Genomic DNA, 15,242 nt, shown 5'->3' on the forward strand with positions numbered 1-15,242 from the left:
AATGTTATAACATTATTCACATATAATTACAACTTTTTATTCTTAGATGATTTCTTGGTACATTTTTAGAATGTGGCGTTGGCCAATAAAAAAAAAACAACTACAACAGGGCGCAAATAACCCCCGGGCCGCATTTTGCAGGCCCCTGTGTTAAGCGCCACTGCTAAAAGTTCAGTCTGCAAAAATGTGCTTCAAAATAAATCGTAATAACGACGGTGCCGAGTGTGACGCAGTATACACAGAACATATTCCGTTTAGTGTGGCGTGACAATATTATAATAGGAGGATTATGCAAGTTCTTATTACTGTTGAGTTCCACGAGCAACAATGTACAATTCAAGTATGCTTTTCCACGCTTCATTGTTACTGATAAAGTCACACACTGCAATCATTATGTTTGAATTTCAACAACTGTAATTACGGTACGTTATCTGAGTGTCTTCTTTGATCCAGGGTCCCTGCAGCATTTTTTTTCTCCATGCCGCAATGATTTAACGCTAAAATAATTTTCTGTGCGTGGGGCTCTTTGTATAATTGAAATAAGAGCAGATATAGGGGTTAAGTATCAAGGTCCAGTGCTCTGGAAAACTCCAGGGTGGACAGTTTTAGCACATTTGCATGTGTAGTGTTTGTTCACCGGGGCTGTCTCCTCGCTCATCCTTACGGTTTATTTTCAGGCGTTTCAGAGTCTGAGCACACTTTTAGAGATGCATCAATCATTGAAATGATTGCATGAGGAAACAATCGACCGGACCAGAACAGCCGCAGCTTTGTTGTCAATGTTTTCCTTAGCTCAAACACTGCATTTTTACCCCATTTTTGAATCACCAACCACACAACACCATCAATTATGAATCAGCTAATGAATAAATAAAACCATTATGACAGCAATAAAAGACCCGAGACATTTCTTGTTGCATTATTCTCGGCGTCTGTGAAAGGACGACACATGGACCAACGTTCCAGACAAAAGCAGAGTAAATATTTGTTCAACTAAAAAGCAAAACACAAAGCAGCAACATCTAATAGGAAATCCAATTTCCATTGAATACATTAAAATAAGACATACATGGCATCGATGGGCTAATTGCATATTTATTTGCCATATTCACTCTAAATTTGAGAGAGTCAAGCTGTATGATATACAGTCGTCCCTCACCACAGTAAGTTTGGAATTCCACGCTTTCACTATATCACAGTTTTTTAAAAATAGATGAATAAATCATGTTTTTTCGTGGTTGAATAAGGCCTCTAATTAGCAAAAATATGCATGGTTAACCAAATTACTTTTTTTTTTTTGCCAAAAATAAGTATGTCCAAACACGAAAATGGCAAAATAAAGTCAAATACAAATACACTGTAAGGCAATCTGAAGATGCATTCAAAGACTTTAAGAGGACTGCCACCTAAAACGGCCACGCCACAGCATTCGAAAAGTGCAAAAGAGACCTCCGTGGCGTCACACCGGCTGCTCGCAGCATGTGTCCATATTTTGTGCACTTTGCTGGGTCACAGCAGGTGGCTCCAGCCGCTCTTCTCTGGTTCTCGTGATAGTGGTGACGTGGTAGCTAGGATCTTTGATTAGGACTCAACGGATACACTTGCTCAAATCCTCATTTCTTCCGGTCCTTCTTACCTCGGGGTGTGCACAAAATACATTCATTCATCCATTTTCTACCGCTTATCCTCATGAGGGTCGCGGGGGTGCTGGAGCCTAGCCCAACTGTCTTCGGGTGAGCGGCGGGGTATACCCTGGACTGGTGGCCAGCCAATCACTGGGCACATATAGACAAACAACCATTCACACTCACATTCATACCTATGGACAATTTGGAGTGGCCAATTAACCTAGCATGTTTTTGGAATGTGGGAGGAAACCGGAGTACCCGGAGAAAACCCATGCACGGGGAGAACATGCAAACTCCACACTGAGATGGCCGAGGGTGGAATTGAACCCCGTTCTCTAAGCTGTGAGGTCTGTGCGCTAACCACACGACCGCCGTGCAACTTGCACAAAATACAGTTCAATGTAAATTTAAAATTAGTCGATATGAACAAAGTTATGGCTCATATTGGTGTTGAGAAACAGAAAGTCATCAGTATCAGTTCGGAAAAAATAAAACCTGCATCTCTGATTACTACATAAGCGTGTCGTCAGCGTATTATATGAAAAAACTGTGGGCTAGGTGTATGTGCGTCAGTGTTGCCAGGTCTTGGAAAAAACTAGCCACTAGCTATCTGAAAAGCAGCCCAAAAGTGTAGACATAGTTTCTACTATATTGGAGAATATGAATGTAAAGGTGACTCTTTTGGTGTTTAGATGGCTCTAATAATGTTTTCTTTGCTCTTACTCCAAAAATAGTACACGTATAAATAAAGACTCCTACCGATTACCGTGATACAAAGGTATATTGTATCTGTGGATGCTGCTTTTAAAGTAAAACCCTTCTCCGTTGTGTTTCCCCATCGTGTAATATAATTGTCCAGCATTTCATTCTATCTATTTCTAGAACTAATAGGCGTGCCTTGATTGTGACATGATTGTTATGGTTGATGACACTCATGACTTCATATCTTCCAGTTGGCTTCTTGCCTGTCTTCCAGATGGCACCATGCCTGCCAGCTACGGCAAAGTCATCTTATTTCATTATCTTTCTTTTTTACCGACGTACATTCATGTTTGTAAAGTATGCTGTACGTATGTTGAGCATTTAGTTGGCAAGACCATTTGATCAGCTCAGTATTGACACAATGGTGTTGGGTTTCAGTTTCAGCAACCCGGAAAGTATTTAGTTGTCTTGTTTTTCCATGCTGCCGTGGTGGAGGAGCTGGCTGATTGAAAGGCTGAAACTTAATGGCAAAGTGGTTACATTAAAACAGCAACTGCAAGAACTGACACTTATTGTAACTCAGCACTTTCCCCCCCCCTAAAAATGTGATGATCATCTGGCCACCCCAGATGGTGTGGTCAACCTGAACGGCAACAAGCTGATTCAGGCAGATGCACCACATAACGCAGCATAAAACCCGATAAGGGAGCAGGGTATTCATTGTATATGTTGCATGTGACTAGACCGAGCTGAGTTCAACACCGAGTCCAAATAAATCAATGAATCAATAAATAAGGCAGGCGTTGCCATCGCTGGAGGAGCACAAATCATTTTGTCATTTTCAAAACCCTTCCTGCGGAAACTCAAGATGCCCCAAATATTCTTTCTGAAACAGGGAGGCTACACAACAGTGGGAAGTTGTGTCATCAATTTTAATGCTCATTTAATGCTCAAAGTAGGAAAAAAAGGTTTACTCCAGGGCTCCCCCTGCTGTTGGATAGTTTCATCAGCTTTTCACACTGGTGCATACAAACATGGGAGAGTTGCTACTGCAGCTGCAACTATTAACTGATTAATCGCCGATCCATCGACGATGCAGTTAATGGACAACCATTTTAGCTGATTAATCGTTTCTGATTAGAAAAATTTGAAAATTCCCCAGTCATCCATGAAAGCAGACCTATCATCTTTGTGTTTTGGATAAAACAAAATTGGGCAATGAATCAAAAGCAGCAAGGGTTTATATTGATTTGGTCTATACAAGGCCGAAGTGATTATGTGATTAATCACAAGCTTCAGATTAATCATCAATGTAGTGCAGTTCTAGTTTGTTTTATTAATTTGGTCCATTTAAGTTCGAACCAATTATGTGATTAATTAAAACAGTAAGCTTCAGATTAATCGACCAAATCGTTAGTTGCATCCTGCGTTATTATTGGTTTTGTCTGTCTTGGGCCGAGCCAGTTATGTTATTAACCTAAACAAGAAGCTTTAGATTAAGCACTCGTTAGTTGCAACTATAAAAAGCTAGGACTTTTAGATCCACATGAGGAAACTCCAGCTCTAGTTACGACTGATTTGGTCCGCTTTGGATATTTTGATGATAATGCAATAAATCAAAACAACAAGCTTCGGATTAATCAACTAAGAAAATAATCGGTATTTGCAGGCCCAGTTAATACTGATTCGGTCCATCTGGGGGCCAAACGATTACATGGTTAATCGAAACAATAAGCCTCAGATTAATCAGCAGTCGTTAGTTGCATCGAAAGAAGTTTATAATCATTAGTTGTAGTCCTAGTTGCGAAAAAAACGCTGAAGGAAACGTAATGACTTATTTCCTTTGCTAAAACCCTTAATGCCAAGTTCAAAAGATGGATGATATTGATACATATATCAGTGATATATCTCATATTTATATATATATATATATATATGTATATGTGTGTGTATCAGAGATGTGCAAAGAACATAAGCTGGGTGATATTGAATCTCGTCTGCTTTTTAGAGAAGATGAAGAAAGGGAAAAGAGAATTGCGGCATGATATTCACAAGAAGGAGCATGATTGGCATTTGGGTTGGACGAGAATCGACCGTACCGGAAAACACGAGAAGAGGATGCATGACGGACCAGGCAGAGAAAGTGAGACGGTACAGGACCGGCTATGACTCTCACATCTGTGAAAAGGAGTTATTGATACGATGGAGCGAGCCAAAACTTCATGCGACCTCTTGGCTGTAGAGAGTGATCTATAGATCGATATAGATCTCTGATCGATCCATCTTCTCCGGTGTATCATATTATACTGTCTTGCGTTTTTGGGTCATATCCTGTTATCATATTGTATAACAAATTCTGTCCATCAACAGTACTGCTAAGCCACGATTCGGCTTAACAAGTCAGTTTATCTTCATCAATATTTAAGACTTTTGTTTGAAGGTAAAATTATGACACGCTGATTTATTTGTTCTCTATTAATTTTCCTTCTGAAGCTGTTGACACATTAAGATGCCAAGCTTGCGTCCTCACCGCTGATGTTTCTGCGAATCCAGCTCCAGTTATGCAGGCTTGCCTTTCCTCGAATATAGCAAAACGATAACGTTTAGTGTAGGAGGGACGGCATGCACCAGTTGCTCCCCTTGACATCCAAGGTCCCCAAAGTTCTGCACAGTTCTATACCGCTGTTCAGCTGGGAAGATTTCACTTTTTTATTTCAGAGTCGCTGCTTGGCGCAGCAAGCAGCCAAGGTTAACAGTAAACTGAAGAGCGTTGTAACAATTCTGTAAAAAGATAGATTGCTGAGCCAAAACAAGAGATGAGCTGAATATGCAACTTTCTTTCACCTGGGGAGCAGAACTGCACTTCTAAATGGATGTTAATATCCAAATGCGGATACCGTATAATACATTTACAGTAGCTCACAAAAGTGAGTATAAGTGTAGAAGTGAAAAGAATAAAGACTCGCTCATCCCTCATATTTCAGCAACCACGAGAAGTCTGCAGACAACGCCATGGGTGGGCAATGTTCAACCCAACAATGGTAATGGTAATGGTTTTATTTCATTTGAACATGCATCAGATTACAATTGAGTGCATCCCATAATCAGTTCACAGTTCCACATGTCCAAAAGTAGTAAGAAGAAGCAAAGCTTATTAAATCCTACCCCTCCATCTGGTACTTTTACAATCAGTAACTGTTACATTTGTTCACTTCCTGCTTTCCTAATATAATTTAAGTTCATTCATTCATTCATTTTCTACCGCTTTTTCCTCACGAGGGTCGCGGGGGTGCTGGAGCCTATCCCAGCTGTCTTCGGGCGAGAGGCGGGGTACACCCTGGACTGGTCGCCAGCCAATCACAGGGCACATATAGACAAACAACCATTCACACTCACATTCATACCTATGGACAATTTGGAGTGGACATTTGTTCACTTCCTGCTTCCCTAATATAGTTTAAGTTTTGGTTTTTTTTGTTTGTCACATACCGAAGTACGAGGTGATCATACAATGACATAATGGAGACAAACTAGGAGACAAACTAAAGCTACAGACGCTGAAATAAGTCTGATTTTTTTCCAACAATAGAAATACACAAAAGCCTTGGAATGTAAGAATGTTCTTAATATGTACCGATATTAACATAACATATCAAAAAGTCCCATTTTTGCATCAAAACTTCTTTTCCGTATTCACAAATGAATGTAAATCATATTTGTGTACTTAGTCAGTGGCTGACACAAACTCCAAGCTCGACATAATTAGCGTCCCAAATAAATAACAACAATTACATTTCTTAGTCCACACATTGCAGTTGCAGACGTGTATTTCAAAGTATTCAAAGTAACAAAAAATGTTGTGATGCCTCTGTGAAAGGGCTGCACGGCAGACGAGTGGTTTGCGCGCAGACCTCACAGCTAGGAGACCAGTGTTCAATTCCACCCTCGGCCATCTCTGTGTGGAGTTTGCATGTTCTCCCCGTGCATGCGTGGGTTTTCTCCGGGTACTCCGGTTTCCTCCCACATTCCAAAAACATGCTAGGTTAATTGGCCACTCCAAATTGTCCATAGGTATGAATGTGAGTGTGAATGGTTGTTTGTCTATATGTGCCCTGTGATTGGCTGGTCCAGGGTGTACCCCGCCTTTCACCCGAAGACAGCTGGGATAGGCTCCAGCACCGCCCGCAACCCTTGTGAGGATAAGCGGTAGAAAATGAATTAATGAATGCTCTGTGCCATTCAATGTGTGAATTATTGAATTATTGCAGCCACGAGATGTGGCCAAAAAAGCAACCAGCACCCCGTTTTAAGTTAAAGCAGCACATGTACATTAGAAGCACCGATACCGTGTTTTTTGGTTAATGTCCAAAATATTCATCACCATTTTGCGTACATTTTGCAGTTAGCATACAATTCGGCGTGCATCTTGTTATGTTGTGAATACACCGCATGAGTCCAACGCTGTTCTGAATCTTTCATCACTAATTGTTCTTCCTATGCTATTAGCTTGCCTACGAAATGGCAACTGGAAACCAAAGTTTATGATATCATCTCAAAACATATTTTGATAGTTATACAATGTGCATAGAATAAATGCATATAAATGATGAATGAACTTTTAAGGTTACTTTTACTGCAATTGGCCAGACCAGGGTCTACCCTGCCCAAAGTCAGCTAGGATAGGCCCCAGCATAAGACTTAAAAATGGAATGGTTAACATGCGTTTGTCCAGCGTCATCAAGCAAAAGAAACAAATAATCTAAGTCGCACCTGACAATAAATCACAGGACCTGTAAAAAAACTTTAAATACAGTTCACATTGGGAATCAGGTAACCGCCGCAGCCCTTTTCCGGCAGCACTCATGCAGTCACTGTTTAGCTATTATTTGTTGTAGCGCTACCCCAGCGTGCAAAGAGCCTGCTGGTCGACAACAAGCAACAAGGATAAGAGAAGTCAAAAATGGGCAAAACGGGAAATGGGCGTAACAAAATAAGAGGAGATATCAGTGAATAAAGGAATACCAAAGTCATAACTTGCTGCCACCATGTTTGACTGTCGGCAAGATACAATAATCTTGGTACACACTTGTGTTGCCAGCTACTTCTACAATAATAATAATAATAATGTGTTATTACAAGATGTTGAATATATATATATTAGCTGTATATTGGCCCACTCCTTGTAATGGATCTCACTAGATTGTGGAAGTGGTATAGACAAGGAGTGTGCGATAATTAGCGATCAGCCCAATAATTATTGCGCTGATATGAGACAATTATGACATCATACCGATAAAATTGATAACATTAAAAATAGCTCCGATAACAGATTTAAAAAAGCAAGATTAAAAAAAAACAAAGATTAACTGTGTTGTATAAGTGAGCAAATGAAGCACTCTTTTTTCTGACGTAACAGCCTGACGTAACTTGGAAATAAACATTCACTATTCAAGGGAGACATTTTGCATGCTCGGGTTGCCAAATGCACACAAATGCAAACAAGCACACAAAAAAAAACCTCATCAGTTACCCCAAACGCCAGCACCGAGGTTTTTGAAAAGTGCAAAATGTTTGCCAGAGACCTCTGTGGCGTCACCCCAACTGCTCGGAGCATGTGCCCGAATACAGTGCACCTTGCTGGGCCTTCCTACTCTATACTCTGCCTCTTCTGATTGTAGTGATGTGGTCGTAGTAATGTCATGATATTTCATTAGGACAAATCCTCAGGTACAATTGGCCAAATCCTAATTTGCTCCAGTCCTTCTTACCTCCAGGAGTGAACAAACTACAAGTTGAATCGCAAGTTGAATCTCAAGTAGGAGTTATCGGTATCGGTATAAAAAAAAATAATAATTTTCTACTACCACACTATGATGGGTACTTGTGAAAGTACTACGAAGCAATCTTCTGAGAAAGACAACAAGAGACACATCCACAAAGTATTTAGAGACATGTAAGTCAGATCAACATTCATTATAGTATATCATCTCATGCTGTGCTCATGAAACGCTCCAGACGGTTCCTTGGAAGAGATAAAAAAAGGGGAAAGGCAGGCTGGTGGACATTTAAAGACTATCGAGAACTGCCCAACGGCAACACTATGTGCTACATCTTCGCCAAAGATGGTTAACTCTGCAGAAAAGAGTGCAGTCCAGGCAAAATTTTCCAGCACTGGGGTTTAGGACCCTGAGGAGAGCAAAGAGTAGTCTTACCCTGCAGAGAAGAGTACCTGGCCAAAAGCCAGCTTATTAAGGCTGTCAGGGTGGCGAATCTGAGGGGGAAAAAATGAGACGGGGATGCTGTGTCTCATGATTCATGCACAGCACAGCCATCACCTCGCGGACCTACAAGCCCCAGGAGAGGGTCACCCAAACACACCCTGTCACTGGTCAATGACCTCGACAGATAAGAATCGCTCCGAGTGGAGGGAAAAAGTGTTTTCTCACTCTCGTCCAGTGTCTCACTTGAGAGCCAGTTGTCACTGATGTTGACATTTCTGAAATGTACAAGCGTGGGGATTGATATCTATATAATCACTTTGTTCTTGACATCCACCGTCCAGCCGCACTTAGACAAAATGGGCACGGTTATAATGACATGTACAACGCTTATAATGGTATGCATCTATTGGAGTGGTGAATAAAGTACATGCCTGGAATGACATTTAACATTTAAAGGTAACAACAGATATCCTTGTTATGAGGTTCATGGTTTGTGTTTATGTTTATGTTCATACAGGCCACATGCAACATATTTGTACTGTACGTAACATCTATTCATGACCAGATGTAACATATGTTTGTACTGTATGTAACATCTACTGATGACCACATGTAACATATGTTTGTACTGTACGTAACATCTATTCATGGCCACGTGCAACATGTTTGTACTGTACGTAACATCTATTCATGACCACACGCAACATGTTTGTACTCGACTTAACACCTATTCATGACCACATGTAACATATGTTTGTACTGTACATAACATCTATTCATGACCACACGCAACATGTTTGTACTGCACGTAACATTTATTCTTGAACACATGTAACATATGTTTGTACTGTACGTAATATCTATTCATGACCACACATAACATGTTTGTACTGTATGTAACATTTATTCATGACCACATGTAACATATGTTTGTACTGTACGTAATATCTATTCATGACCACATATAACATATGTTTGTACCGTATGTAACATCTGTTCATGACCACATGTAACATATGTTCGTACTGTACGTAACTTATATTCATGACCACATGTAACATATGTTTGTACCGTATGTAACATCTGTTCATGACCACATGTAACATATGTTCGTACTGTACGTAACTTATATTCATGACCACATGTAACATATGTTTGTACTGTATGTAATATCTATTCATGACCACATATAACGAGAGCCAAATTCTTAGCAGCTTTAACCTAACCTTAAACATAGATGTATCCCTTTTATTTCATGTATAGACCAATGTGTACCGATAACGGATAACTTTATTTAGATTTAACTATAGTTTTTGCCCGCCTGGAGATAAGAAGAACTCGAAGAAATTAAGATTTGACCAAGTGTACCAGTTGATTTGTCCTCATCAAATATGACAACATTACTACTACCATCTCACTGCTACCGTTTCAGGGCTACTTTTCAGGCACCACCAGGCCTTCAACCTGCGAATAGAGTGGGAGGATCCAGCTGCTATGGCCCAGTCGGGTGTACTGTATTCGGGCACACGCTCCGAGCAGCTAGCGTGAAGCAGCGGAGGTCTCTGGTAACCCTTTTTCCACATTTCAAACACGGCGGTGCTGGGGGATTAGGCAGCTGATTTAGCAGTACGAGAAATTTCGTGTGTGGGTTTTTTACACTTCATCAGGTTAAATTTGCATGGAAAATATCTTCCTCAGAAAGTGAATGTGAGTTTCCATTAGAGCTTTGGGGAAGTTACCACAGGCAGGGGAAAAGAAGCGCTTGATTTGCTCACCTGCATACTACAGGTAATCTCACCTCAAATGAGTTTTTTTTTTTTTTTTATAGGGATTTCTCAAAAGGACATAGTAATTCCCTCATATTGGAGTGATAATTATGTAGGGTGAACATAGAGTTAAAATACATGAAGGAAAAAAGGGAAATCATAGCCACTTTTTTAATGAGAAAAGCGGGATGGTTCTTTCCTTTCCACTTCCTTCCGCTCCATCCTCATGTCATGTTTCCACATGTTACTTCCAATGTCATCTTGAATGACAGTGAACTCCCAAAATTCCTTTTAGCATCCGACCGCAGGCCTCCATTTAGGCAGCCCTCCCTCAAGGCTTCAGTGCCTTCAGCGCCATCCATGGCCGCAGCTCAGCGCCTTGCAGCAAAACATCACTTTCACCTGCAAGGTGATTGATTCTCACCTGGAGCCCTCACATAGTGCGCCACCTTAGCGACCCCCGGGTTCACTATCGCATTTCAACCTCTACAAGTCAATTATCAACTTTTAGCTATACATCAGACTGTGCAGTTTGGGTCCTGAGAGAGATATAGTTTCCTGTCTAAGTGGTACAGACAGTGCTGACCTTAGTGGTAACAAGGTCCTCTGAAAAGGATGTACCAGCCAAGTTTGTAAATGGTACAAACCCTGCATAAATTGTGTATCTGCAGCACCTCGGTACCTATGGAAGAGGCTTTGTCTGACTTCTATGCAATCACGCAGACACCTTACATTTTGCAGCACAGGAACTGCGGTGGGAGGACGGAGCACAAGACGGAGATCGAGAATAGAGAATTGTGGAATATTGGTAGTATTTTCTTAGTCGATCAATCCGAGGCTTGTTGTTTCGATTAATCGAGTAATGGGTTAGGGCCGAGACACACCAAATCAATATGTTGCAAACACAAACAGTTAGTGGTTTGCTATGCAACATATCAGGGAATGTCCATCAGTGTTTTCCAAAGTCAAAGCTGATATGTGTGAATGTCTCGGTTTACACAAAAATAATATCGCAGCTTTCACAGATGACTATGGAAATTATTTTTAAAAAGTCACAATTGACAGGCTGAAATTTTTGACTGACCAAAAACAAAAAACGACAAAAATATGTTGATTAATTCATCACTATGTTGCAAATTCAGGTATTGTGACAACCTTCCAAGTCAACTGTTTTCACAGTTGAAGTCACTGTGTAGCAATACAACATAACAACTCTTATTTAGGGAAATCTGCATTGCATTGGAATCCCATACATTACAGAAAAGATGATCATGTTGAATCCGTGGGATGTCTTTCTGGCTAAGATGTATCTGAATGAGTCGTGTGCGCTACGCGTGTGTGTCTTTTTGGATAAATTAACAGCAGTATTTAGACAGAACGCCGCGGATAATTTGGTTGCACATCCTGGGCACCTGTCCTGGTTACCATGGAGACACGATGATCTATGACTCTGTGGACTGAGTCAACTCAGTGACTGACTGGCTGACATTTGCTGTGCTACAGGTACAGCCGAAATGACTCAAGCAGAAAATCAAGCCAGGCATGTTAGTAAATTAACAATAAGCCGTGGACTGGCATTGGAAAATGTCATTAAAGGAATAAATGAATCTCTTTTTATTACATGTTTGATTGTTGCTTTGAAGGAGCTTTGGGATGAAAGCGGATGCAGCAGCTTGTATGGGAAGATTCACCTGGATTCAGAAATATAAATATTCTCTTTTTTTTTTTTTAAGAAATGTAAATATTCTAATGCATTCCTGTGGAGTGTGTGCTCCCTCCAGGTTTGAGGTTTGATTTCATGATTTCACCACATAAGGTGACTTTACACATTGGCTGCCTTTAGACTGGAGGTGCAGGGGAAATCCATTAGCCTCCCACATGCAGACTTAATGGGTTGCATCACGTCTAGTGGCCTTACAGTATGTAGTTGATGTTTCCATGGAATCGATCGCAAAACCGAGACTTTGTGTGTTGGTGTCTGACCAATGAGCATTACAAGTTACGTCCAAAAGGCTACAGGTCAAATGATATCAATACAAATAATGGATATTTAAATACTTATTTCCACCTAATTAAAGGAGAAGTGCACTTTTGGGGGTGAGACAGGAACACACACATTCTAAAGATAAAAAAACAGCTAAAAAGAAACGCTCCCCAAAAGCTTCAACAAGGTTTTATGGTTTTCTATCCATGCTGTGAGCATGTAGTAACAGGTACATTCAAGATGTAATGTAATACTTTGTGTTTTGTCATATTTTAGTCATCTTAAGCATTAGCGGAACTTCTTTCCTCTGTGCATTGTTTACAACATAGAAAGGGACGCTACCCAAACATCAAGTTTTTCCAAAGCACGTCCAAACGTTACCTTGTGGTGGAGCAAGTCGCTGTCCACAATCCTTGTGTGTATTAGTATATATAAGTATTAAGTAATAAGTATTTCTCTTTTCTGTGCATTCTAAAGATATATAAACAGCTAAAAAGAGGCAGCTAAGAACACATGTAATGGCACGCACCTATGTCGCCTACAAAGCCTTCTGAAAAAAACTCCAAAAAAACACCAAGGCTCCATTGACCTAACTAACATCGTTATTATGATTGTTAATAATATTTATTGCACCATTTATCAAGTGTTACACTGCAAGTGATGAGTAAAGGCCACTCTGATCCTGATTATGCCCAAGAACAATATCAGCTAGCTACTAGTCGGCTAGCGATTAGCAACTAGCTTGACCACACACTGGCTCACAATGCCTCAGGCCACTAGCGAAAGGTAACGCTACACGTTGGAGCTGCCGCCGTTGCTGCTGTCTTTTTTCTTTTTCTGTGTTGCTATGTGATTAATTTCACACAGTAACACACAGGAAGGAAGTTCCCAAAATACTACAGGTATTACATGTTACTATGGATGTACGTGTTACTAAATGCTCACAGCATGGATAGAAAACCATAACCCTTTTGGGAGCTTTTTGGGGGTGTTTTCGTAGTGGGCTACATCTGTGGAATGGGTGTGTCCCATCACCTGCATTCATTACCTGCCTCTTTTTTTTACCTGTTTTTATACCTTTAGAATAAAAGAATGTATCCATGTCTCACATAAGGATCGTGGATGATGGGCAAGACTTTCACTTGTGTAGCGTTTTTGTAACGTTTGACACTTTTACCACATTTGCCGACTGATGACGCAGCATCTGGAGCAACTGGGAGTTTAGTATCTTGCCCAAGGATCACGGGAGGAAGGAGGATCCAACCCACAACCATCAGGTTTGGAGACGTCTACTTTACCACCTGAGCCATGCTGGAAGAAGTGTGCTTTTTATTTAAATATGATCAGTTATTTAATCTATTGAAATATAATAACTATAAACATCCACTGATTCCTAAATGAAAAGGATGGAAATTTTCAGGGGTGCCCAAACTTTTGCACAGGACTACATGTGAATACAAATGATGAAATGAATATTGAAATACTTATTTCAGCCTAATTAAGGGCTTGGCAACATCTGAACTCCAACATGTCACGGTGAGCTCTCCACTGCTGAGATGATCACATCAAGAAGGCAGATGTTCCACACAGTTTGGAGGCTGTGGGCTCGAACGCCTTTACAGCCCTGTTGTGTTTGTCGACTGTGTTTTGCCAGCCTGGTGGTGTGCACACTTTGTGTCTGGCAGCCTATTTCAATGAGCCCGGTGCTCGATGGAGTGGGGAGAAACAACACCCAAGACTCTCACTGGGAGGAGTGGGTGGGTGGGTGGAGGTGGTGGTGGGGGTGGGAGATTTCCCATGTGGAGGCGCACATTTCCTCTCCGAATGAACGCACAAGCATTCCCAGACGCTGTGCAAAAAAATGTTTCTCATGAGCGGACACTTAACTAATACACGCAATCAGCGTCAAATGGGAAAACACGTGATACAAATTGATCGCATTTTCTGCTTCACAGAACCATAATGTTATTATAACATGCAATGGCCGCATCGCATTGTGCGCAATTGGCTTACGCTCTCAAATTACCGCGCAATTATACGCACGCATGGATTCTTTTTTATTTGTATATACTTGTGCAAATATCGATCAATATTTGAAGTTGAATTACCTGAGCCAGAGACTTGGATCCGTCCAAAAAGCTGCTCCAGTACATCCACCAACCCAGAAGACCTCCTCAAAATAACTTCAGCAGCCACTCAATCCGTTTAGAACTTTCCGGCATTAAAATTCAGAGGACTGCAACCTCCCTGGTCCCCCGACAGTCGTCTTAGAGAGATGGATTTTTTTTTTCAGCGGTTTGGTTTCAACTAGTTAACGATTACCCCGGGAAATGAGCGACCTCATTCCATTGGGGATTGCTTCCCGATGTGCCATGTTCCATCCTCATTCAATGGGAGCTGCGTGCATCCCCTTCGGTCCAAGTTTGCGCACCAGAAAGTAAGACTCAAAAGTCAAAACGGCAAATCAACACGTATGTCACTTGCAAAGAAGAACGAGCCTTAAAACGGCGGAGGAAGGGAAATAATCCAAATAAAAAGAGCCCATCTGAAGCGGTTCCAGAGAGCAAGTGGTGGTGAGATGCTGTGGATGACTTGCTCCCTTCGCTGCCTCTCTCCTCTCATCAGAAGATGGGAGGAGGTGGGGCTCCCATCAGCCGCAGCACGCAGCAACTTCACACTCAACATCACATTACGCCCGGGCTGCCTACCACGAAATTGTTTGATTCCTGCAGTTTAATACGATCCCCATCAAACTGGGTCACCTCAAACGGGCAAGAAACACACTTTCATTTCGATCGGGACTTGGATGCGCGTCTGGCACGTCATTTAATTCCCGCCTGTAAAAGCCCCCCCGCGGATGATGTTGATGCGGTGATTGTGCCACTTGTTTAATTTTGTGTAACAGGTAGTCTGCGCGACGGTTGACTTGTTGATATGCATT

The 15,242-nt window shown here is 41.2% G+C and overlaps 1 protein-coding gene across 1 annotated transcript in view; it reads right to left on the reverse strand.

Annotated features, from left to right (window-relative positions):
• The window catches only part of pcdh1a (protocadherin 1a), a 125,525-nt gene extending 110,605 nt beyond the window's left edge, over positions 1-14,920 (reverse strand). The window contains exon 1 of the mRNA XM_058076818.1: positions 14,410-14,920. The gene's annotated coding sequence lies outside the window, so the exon portion shown is untranslated. The remainder of the gene's footprint in view (positions 1-14,409) is intronic.
• Between the last annotated feature and the right edge of the window lie 322 nt (positions 14,921-15,242).

This window comes from Doryrhamphus excisus, chromosome 7, assembly GCF_030265055.1.
Source record: "Doryrhamphus excisus isolate RoL2022-K1 chromosome 7, RoL_Dexc_1.0, whole genome shotgun sequence".
NCBI lineage: Eukaryota > Metazoa > Chordata > Actinopteri > Syngnathiformes > Syngnathidae > Doryrhamphus > Doryrhamphus excisus.